This window comes from Phoca vitulina, unplaced genomic scaffold (genome assembly GCF_004348235.1).
Source record: "Phoca vitulina isolate PV1807 unplaced genomic scaffold, GSC_HSeal_1.0 scaffold23, whole genome shotgun sequence".
In the NCBI taxonomy this organism is placed as follows: Eukaryota; Metazoa; Chordata; class Mammalia; order Carnivora; family Phocidae; genus Phoca; species Phoca vitulina.
In genome coordinates, this window is record NW_022589726.1 from 17,102,038 (window position 1) to 17,111,591 (window position 9,554).

A 9,554-nucleotide genomic window follows, 5' to 3' on the forward strand; every position below is an offset into this window, starting at 1 on the left:
TGGGTATCCAAGGTTGCTTTAGCAAACACTGCTCGCTCTTCCCTGCGACTCGGTGAGATCCCTTCAGTATCCTCACAGTCTGCACAACCATAGAGTAAAGCCAAGAGATGCCCAGCGTATTAACTAGATAAAACAAGGCCGCCAGAAGTTAATTGCTACCGTAATAATCTCAAGATGGAGTCCCCAGGCTTTGTTGGGCCCAGGGAAGGAAGGACAAGAAGCCAGTGAATTTCTAACGGAGATTTTCTTTGGCCAGACATGAAACGGGATATTAGAGCTTTGGAGACTAGAGAGGAGATAGTAGGAGGGACAAAGGGGCAGAGGGTCCAGGATAAGGAAGGGTATAGGGAACAGGGTCTGCGGTTTTCCAGTAGGGACAAGCTGTTGCAAAACGAGAAAAGAGAAGTTTACAGAATGCAGGGATTTCACAATATGGAAGGTTTTTGATGAAGTTTAGCTTTCCTCTACCCCTAGGTTCGTTGGTGCCGACTCCTCTTAGGTCAGGGATACCTATTGCCTTATATTAGCTCTAAAGAGAGGTTTTTTGGTTTGTTTGTTTTTTGGGTTTTGTTTTTTTTTTTCCATTTCTGACAATTGTGTCTTCAGGAGCTCTCCAAGAAGAACATCCAAACCTACCCAAGAGTTTTTCTAATAATTTCAGAGTAGAGCCAGAGGGCCTAAGAGAAAAGTATAGAACAATACAAAACTAGAGTTAACATATGGTATGAAGGAAGGTATATATTTTTCTGGTAAAGTCCCAGGTGACAAGCCTCATATCTGGAGGCAGTAAGGGCTTAGCCTTTATCTGTTCTGAATGGGGAGTTATTCAAACATTTAGCATTGTGCCTGGCATCACAAGGTTGTCCTTGGCTTGGCAGCTTAATGATAAAACTAACATTTAATGACCATCTACTATGTGCCAGGCACATGCTAAATCTTTGAATAGATTATTTAACTTTTTTTTAATAAGAAAAAAGTTAACAGTTTATTATAATTTATTTTATTTAACAATCTAGGAAGTTCCCAGCCATCAGCAATTCCAGTGCAATTTCAGGTGCAACTGGGAATTCAGGAATCTCTGTGGAGCTGTTAGTGTAGCAAACATTGTAGGTAAAATACATGCATACTTTTGATAGCACATATGATCGGATCTCAAACTGACTTCATTTGTTTTTTTTCTTTCTTCCTTCCTCTTTCTTTCTCTCTCTCTCTCTTCCTTCCTTCCTTCCTTCCTTTCTTTCTTCTTTCTTTTTCTTTTTCTTTTTTTTTTTTCTTCTTTCTTTTTAAAATAAGCTCAGGGCGCCTGGGTGGCTCAGTCATTGGACATCTGCCTTCGGCTCAGGTCATGATCCCAGGGTCCTGGGATCGAGCCCCACGTTGCACTCCCTGCTTTGCAGAAAGCCTGCTTCTCCCTCTCCCACTCCCCCTGCTTGTGTTCCCTCTCTCGCTGTGTCTCTCTCTGTCTAATAAATAAATAAAATCTTAAAAAAAAAAAAAAAAAGGCTCTAGGCCCAGAGTGGAGCCCAATGCAGGGCTTGAACTCACGACCCTGGGATCAAGAGTCAGAGGCTTAACCAACTGAGCCAACCAGGTACCCCTTGTTAGTTTTGTTCTCTGCAAACTGACTTGGGCCACTCAACATGGCTTTTATTGTTCCTGATGTTAGTGAATGTTCCCTTTATACAATAAATTCATGACCATCAAAAGATATCAATTTGGGGGTGCCTGGGTAGCTCAGTCAGTTGGGCATCTGCCTTCCACTCGGGTCATGATCCCAGAGGCCTAAGATTGAGCCCCACATTGGGCTGCTTGCTCAGTAAGGGAGCCTGCATCTCCCTCTCCCTCTCCCCCCGCTTGCATGTGCTCTCTCTCTCTCTCTCTCTCGCTCACTCTATCTCTCAAATAAATAAATAAATAATCTTAGGAAAAAAAGATATCAATTTGATATATGTGGCATCAGGGCCTTCACAGCCACCATAGGTTTTCTCTTCTCCATCCATTATGTTCTTACTAAATTCTACTTTACTTCCACAGGAATTTTAGTAGTTTCTCAACAACCCTGCAGCCACCGTGCCGTAGCAACGCCACAGCCCTTACTCCAGGGCCACCCCCTCACTCCCAGCTGCCTGCTGCCCCGAGGCCCATTATTTAACATTTTTAGAAAATCTTTATGAAGTAGATGATTATTACACCCATTATATAGATGAGGAAAGTAGAGTTCAGAGCAACTAAATGATTTACTTAAAGCCATACAACAATTAATTGGCAGCCATACATTCAAGCATAGAAGGTCTGGTTCTAAACCATATTTTTACCCACGATCCACTCTTCTAACTTGTGGTACAGCCTCTTGTGTATTCCAGTCCTACCTGAAGTACGCTACACCAATGCCTGATGTTCTGTAAGGACCATGAGGAGAAAAGGTGTGTGATGGGGGGAGAGGTCCTCTTTCTTTGATAGAGTAAGTGACAAATTTTAACAGTCAGACATTGTTCCAGAAGATGGCTCATTCTTAGGTCTCCAGCCTATTAGGTGACTGTGTATAGGGGGAGGACAACTGGCTGGACGGGAGACATTAATTCTTGTTGTGACTTGGACTTGATAAGCAGGAGCCTTCTGGAGCACCTGGCTGGCTCAGTCATAGAGCCTATGGCTGTTGAGTTCAGGGTTGTGAGTTTGAGCCCATGTTTGGGATAGAGATTACTTAAAAATTAAAAAAACACAAAAAATGGACTAGAGCTATCTAGAACCTTTTCTAGAGTTAAAGTTTTATAAACTTCCATCAGCCTTCACTTGAAAAACCTTTAAAAATCAATCAAATGGCGACGCCTAGGTGGTTCACTCAGTTGAGGGTCTGGCTCTTGATTTCGGCTCAGGTCATGATCTCAGAGTCCTGAGATTGAGCCCCGTGGGGAGTCGGCTTGAATTCTTTCCCTCTGCCCCTCTTCCTGCGCACATGCATGCGCCCGCATGCTTTCTCTGTCTCTCTCAAATAAATAAATAAAATCTTAAAAAAAAAAAGAATCAATCAAATGGGAAACGAGTATGTGCCTGCCCCATATATATGTATATATGTGTGTGTGTGTATATATATATATATATATATATATACATATATATATGTGTGTGTGTATGTATATATATATAATATAAAACCATGTATATATGGTTACAAACAATTTATAAAAAATGTATGGGAGGGGTGCCTGGCTGGCTCAGTCGGTGGTGTGTGTAACTCTTGATCTTAGGGTTGTAAATTTGAGCCCCGTGTTGAGTGTAGAGATTACTTAAAATTAAATCTTAAAAAAATATATGTGGGGAAAAAATGGAGAAAAAGCCTGGAAAGAAATATACCAAAATGTAACCAGTGTTTGTTTTGTTTTTTTTTTTAAGTGCTAGGACTTTTTTCAATGTTTCTATATTTTCCAGGTGTTCTAAAATGTGTGAGGGGCACCTGGGTGGCTCAGTCGTTAAGCGTCTGCCTTCGGCTCAGGTCATGATCCCAGGGTCCTGGGACTGAGTCCCACATCGTGCTCTCTGCTCTGTGGGAAGCCTGCTTCTCCCTCTCCCACTCCCCCTGCTTGTGTTCCCTCTCTCGCTGTGTCTCTCTCTGTCAAATAAATAAATAAAATCTTTAAAAAATAAAAATAAAAAATAAATAAAATGTGTGAGTGCTATTTAAAAGGAGAAAAATAAGCTATTTTTTAAAGGACAAAATCAACTTCTTTCCATGAAGCCTTCTCTGATGTCCCCAGGTGGAGTTGAACGTTTCCCCTTCGTTGCCATCATTGACTCTACTTACAGCCATGTTGTAACACATAGATCTAACTCACTAGACTTGCCATCTATGTCCCATTCATTTTATTTCCTCAGCACCTCGCCCTCAAATGGTAACATTCAGTGTTTACTGAATGGAATGAACATTTGTGAAAATGCAAGATACAAAGAGGAATGAACAGTGGCAAAGGGAAGTTTAGGATTAAAAGACTAATTAGGAGCACAGATATTGAAAGGGAGTGATCCTTTAGGATTGGGGCAGGGGGTTGTCAAGGTCTGGGAGAAGAGGAGGTGTTGAGTTAGACCTTGATTCACTCATTCGTTGCTGAAACGCCAGATAGAGTTTAGAGTTTGGTATGAATAAAGGTATAGGATGTGCAAGAAAGCTTTTTTTTTTTTTTTTTACTTTTTAATTGTAAAATAGTGTAAAATATTTTAATTTATTTTATACATAACATACATCTTACCATTTAACCATTTTTAGGTGTACAGTCTGTGACATTAAGTACATTCACGTTGTTGTGCAACCATCACCACTATCCATCTCTAGAACTTTTTCATCGTCCAAAACTGAAATTCTGTGCCCATTAAACAATAACTCCGCGTTCTCTCCTCCCCCGTCCCGCAGCAGGCTTTGGTAACCATTATTCTACTTTCTGTCTGTATGAATTTGACTATTCCAGTACCTTCTATAAGTGGAATCATATAATATTTGTCCTTTTGTGTTTGTTTGGCTTATTCACTCTGCATAATGTCTTCATGGTTGTGTAAAAAATGTTTGAGGGATTGGCTTGATGGTAGAGAGGATTCAAATAAAGAAACAGAAGAAGATGAAGATAAAACTGGAAAGGTACTTATGGCCGATTGGGAAATGCCTTGAATGCAAACCTACGTGGCTGCTGTTGTGGGACCAGATGATTGTGGAAGTTGGAACTGTTACAGTCTCTTGGAAAGTATTATGGCAATATCCTGTAAAATTAAATGTAAGTACATCCTCACCTAGAGAAATAAAAACATAACCCAGTACATAATGATAATACAAGAATGCTTATTGCAACATCGTTTACAATGACAAAAAATAATATTATTGTGTATAAATAAGGTAATAGTCGAATAAATTATTGTACATCCAGACTGTGGAATAATATGCAACTAATGAAAAATCATATTCTAGCTGTATGCATTAACCTGGAGAAGTAGTAGAGTGGCATGTTAAATGAAAAATGTTGCAGGAGCGCCTGGGTGGCTCAGTCGGTTAAGTGTCTGCCTTCAGCTCAGGTCATGATCCTGGGGTCTTGGGACTGAGCCCCACATTGGTCTCCCAGCTCAGCTGGGAGCCTGTTTCTCCCTCTGTCCCTCACCTGCCACTCCCCTTGCTTGTGCACGCTCTCTCTCTCTGTCAAATAAATAAATAAAATCTTAAAAAAAAAGAAAAATGTAAGTTGCAGAGGAATTTATGAGGTACGACTGCATTTTATTTATTTATTTGTTTATTTAAGAGGGAGAGAGGGGGTGAGGGTTAGAGGGAGAGGGACAGAGAATCCCAAGCAGGCTCCACACCCAGCACAGAGCCAGACTCGGGGCTCGATCTCACAATGCTGAGATCATGACCTGAGCTGAAATAAAGAGTTGGGCGCTTAACCAACTGAGCCACCCAGGTGCCCCTGCATTTTTTAAATTTGAAACAATATGAGACTCTAATTATGAATAACTATATTTATAAATGTTCTATTCTATTCTATTCTATTTATTCAACAAATATTTATTAAATTCCAGCTGTGGGCCAGCCACTCACTCTAAGTACTGGGTATATAGCAGTGAACAAAACAGACAAGTATCCCTACCCTCATGGAAATTGCATTCTAGTTGGGGAGCAGGAGCAGACAGTAACTGAAGAAACAAGTAAACTGTATAGGAGTTTAGGTGGTGATAAGTGTTAGGGAGAAAATTAAAACTGAAGAGGAGGCTAGGGGGCAATTCTAGTATGTTGCACAATTTGGAGTGGTACCATTCACCTTGGGGAAAAGTGACGGACAGGATGGAAATTCAGGAGGGTGATCAAGGAAGACCTTACAAACAGGGAGATATCTGATAAAAGATCTGAAAGGAGTAAGGGAATGAATGATGTGGATATATGGGAGAAGAGCATTCCAGGCGAAGAGAACATAGAGGAGGGGTTGCCTAGCTAGCTTGGTTGTGGAGCGTGTGACTCTTGATCTTGGGGCTGTGAGTTTGAGCCCCATGTTGGGTATAGAGATTACTTAAAAATAAAATCTTTTTTAAAAGAGAGAGAGAGAGAAAGAGAGCACATAAAGGGAAATGTGGAAGAAACGTATTAATAAATGTTACCCTAGGAGCACCTGGCTGGCTCAGTCAGTAGAGCATGTGACTCTTGATCTCAGGCTCATGAGTTCAAGCCCCATCTTGGGTGTAGAGATTACATACATACATAAATAAATAAAGCCGTATTTAAAAAAGAAAAAAGCTACGGGTGCCTGGGTGGCTCAGATTGTTAAGCGTCTGCCTTCGGCTCAGGTCATGGTCCCAGGGTCCTGGGATCGAGTCCCACATCGGGCTCCCTGCTCAGCAGGGAGCCTGCTTCTCCCTCTGCCTCTCTCTCTGTCTCTCTGTCTCTTATGAATAAATAAATAAAATCTTAAAAAAAAAATAAAAAGAAAAAAGCTAAATATATATATATGTTACCCTAGAGGGTGAGATGGAAAGAGCGGATTATTAAATAATTTTCCTTTATATATGTCAGTATTATTTGACTTTGTTACAACAAGCATGTGTTTATTATTAAAAACTAATAAAGAAAAAAATGAATATCAAAATGGGGATAAAGTTGTAAGGATTAAATGAGATAATAAAAATATACATAAACTGTTAAATGCTCTACCATTGTTATTCATTACCTTATAAATAGTTGGAACCCATTGAACACTTCCGAGCAGAAGCATGAGATTATGGAAGCAATTTTTAAAAAAAATTTTTTTTAAGATTTTATTTATTTATTCATGAGAGACGCACAGAGAGAGAGGCAGAGGCAGAGGGAGAAGCAGGCTCCCCAAGGATCAGGGAGCCCGATGCGGGACCCGATCCCAGGACCCCGGGATCATGACCTGAGCCGAAGGCAGACGCCCAACCATCTGAGCCACCCAGGCACCCTTAAATTTTTTTTTTAAGATTTTATTTATTTATTTGTCAGAGAGAGAGCATAAGCAGGGAGAGCAGCAGGCAGAGGGAGAAGCAGGCTCCCTGCTGAGCAAGGAGCCCGATGTGGGACTTGATTCTAGGACCCTGGGATCATGACCGGTGCCAAAGGCAGATGCTTAACCAAATGAGCCATCCAGGCAACCCTGGAAGCAATTTTTTAAACTGCAGCAAAATCATAAAACAAAAAATTAGCCATTTTATTTTATTTTTTTACGATTTTAGTTATTTATTTGAGAGAGAGAATGCACGAGCAGGGGGAGAGGCAGAGGAAGAAGAGAAACAGACTCCCCACTGAGCAGGGAGCCCCACGTGGGGCTCCATCCCAGGACTCCGAGATTATGACCTGAGCTGAAGGCAGATGCTTAACCAACTGAGCCACTCAGGCGCCCCCCAAAATAAGCCACTTTAAAGCATAAAATTCAGTGGTATTAAGTACATTCACAATGTTGTGTAACCACTGCCTCTATCTAGGTCCAAAACATTTTCATTACCCCCCAAAAATACCTGACACCCATAGAGCAGTTGCTCCCAATTTTCCCCTCCCTCTGGCCCCTGGCAACCACTAACTTGCTTTCTATCTCTATGGATATTTCAGATAAATGGAATCATACCATATGTGACCTTTTGTATCTGGTTTCTTTCACTTAGCACAACATTTTCAAGATGCATACATTTCTCAGCAAGTATTAGTATTTCATTTCTTTTCATGGCCATGTAATGTTCCATTGCTTAATGTACCCTGTTTTGTTTATGCATTCAGTGGATGGACATTTGGGCTGTTTCCACCTTCTGGCTATTGTAAATAGAATAGTTCTGCTATGCACATTCATGTTACAAATATTTGAGTACCTGTTTTCAGTTCTTTTGTTTAAATGCCTGGGAGTGGAATTGCTAGGTCATATGTTAATTCTATGTGTGACTTTTTGAGGAACCACCAAGCTATTTTCCACAGCAGCTGTACCATTTTACTTTCCAGGGCACGAGGGTTCTAATTTCTCCGCGTTATAACTGACATTTGTTGTTTTCCTTTTTTTTTTTTTAATGACCTTCCTAGTTGATGTGGTGTTTCATTATGGTTTTGATTTGCATGTCCTTAATGACTAATGATCTGAGCATCTTTTTATGTACTCATTGGACATTTGTAAATCTTTTTTGGGAGGAATGTCTATTCGAGTCATTTACCGATTTTTTTAAATTGGGTTGTTTGTCTCTTTGTTGTTGAGCTCTAAGAGTTCCTTATATACTCTGGATACTAGACTGTTATCAGACATATGAGTTGCAAGTATTTTCTCCTATTTTGTAGGTTGGATGAAAGAAATTTTAAGACAATTAATTTGACAACTGTGTGTGTAGGAAGGATTCCAGGAGCAATGAAGGGCAGAAAGACCAACTAGGAAGCCATTACAGTTCTTCAGGTTGCAGTGAACACAGAATAGTAACAATGGGAAAATATCCCCAAAAGATTGTGTACCACAAGTGAAATTAGGAAAAGTCAAAGTGTAATGGATAAGAATCGCCATCTGTAGAAGAAGCAAATGACCTGGTGTCGTCTCAGGAAAGCACAATTCTATCAATATATCTAAAGCTCTAGCAGCCTAATCACTTAAAGTAGAATGGCTGGAGCCCTAACACAATCAAACTCTAACCTAATCAATTACAATAAAATGGCTGAAGTGAACATAAACAGAATCAATTATATTAACTTGGCTGGAGCTGAGACCCAATCAATTCAATTGTACCTTGTCTTCACAAAAGGGGGAGATAATCTGCATAGAATTCCCCCTTCCCCAACCAAAAAAAAAAAATGTCAGTATTTCCCCAGTGACATTTAGGGAAGAAGATTCCCTGTTTGGCCTACACAAGTATCTTATATATTTATAAAGAAGATGGATGTAGTTCTATTAGTCATTAAAATTATCCAACTAATTCGCTTGTTCACTAAACAGCCTTCTAATTATAATAGTTGACTTCCAAAATTGTCAAGTATTTTGATTGGTCAATAGGATTGTCTAGGCCACTGTAAGTTATATGTGGAACATTAAATCAACCATATGGCTTATATTTCATGCTCTTTTGAGTTTGGTCAGCATAAATGAATTCTCCTAAGATGAATTAATTGGACAAAATCAACTTCAGGGCATTCAAGCTGAGGCTCAGAACCTCTTAAAGAAGAAAACCCAACAATGTTTGTATCTCTTGTACCTCCAACATCAACCCAGGCTTGGCAGGAGCCTTATTTCATGTACTCAGAGAGGTAGTGAGAGGAGTTTTTGTTGTTTTGTTTTTCCATTTTAGAGTGGAATGAAGACTTAGAAAGTGCTTAGGTCGCCTAGGGCCGCACATAGTTCACCTAGATTAGGTGCTAAATGCTCCAACTCCCAGCCCAGGGCTTGCTCTGCCTCTTGCTAAAGAAATCGTTGATTGTTTCTACAGAATGGGAAACAGCATAAACAGGGGGAATTACAGATAGAAGAGCCTCAGCAGCCATAGCTGATGGCCTGGAAATAGGAGCACATCCCCTCCACAAAATGACTAGTAAGGACACAGAGATTCTTGGGTGC

General features: G+C 40.3%; 1 pseudogene; it reads right to left on the reverse strand.

Annotated features, from left to right (window-relative positions):
• Positions 1 to 1,004: 1,004 nt before the first annotated feature.
• Positions 1,005 to 2,000, reverse strand: LOC116642556 (annotated as a pseudogene).
• Between the last annotated feature and the right edge of the window lie 7,554 nt (positions 2,001 to 9,554).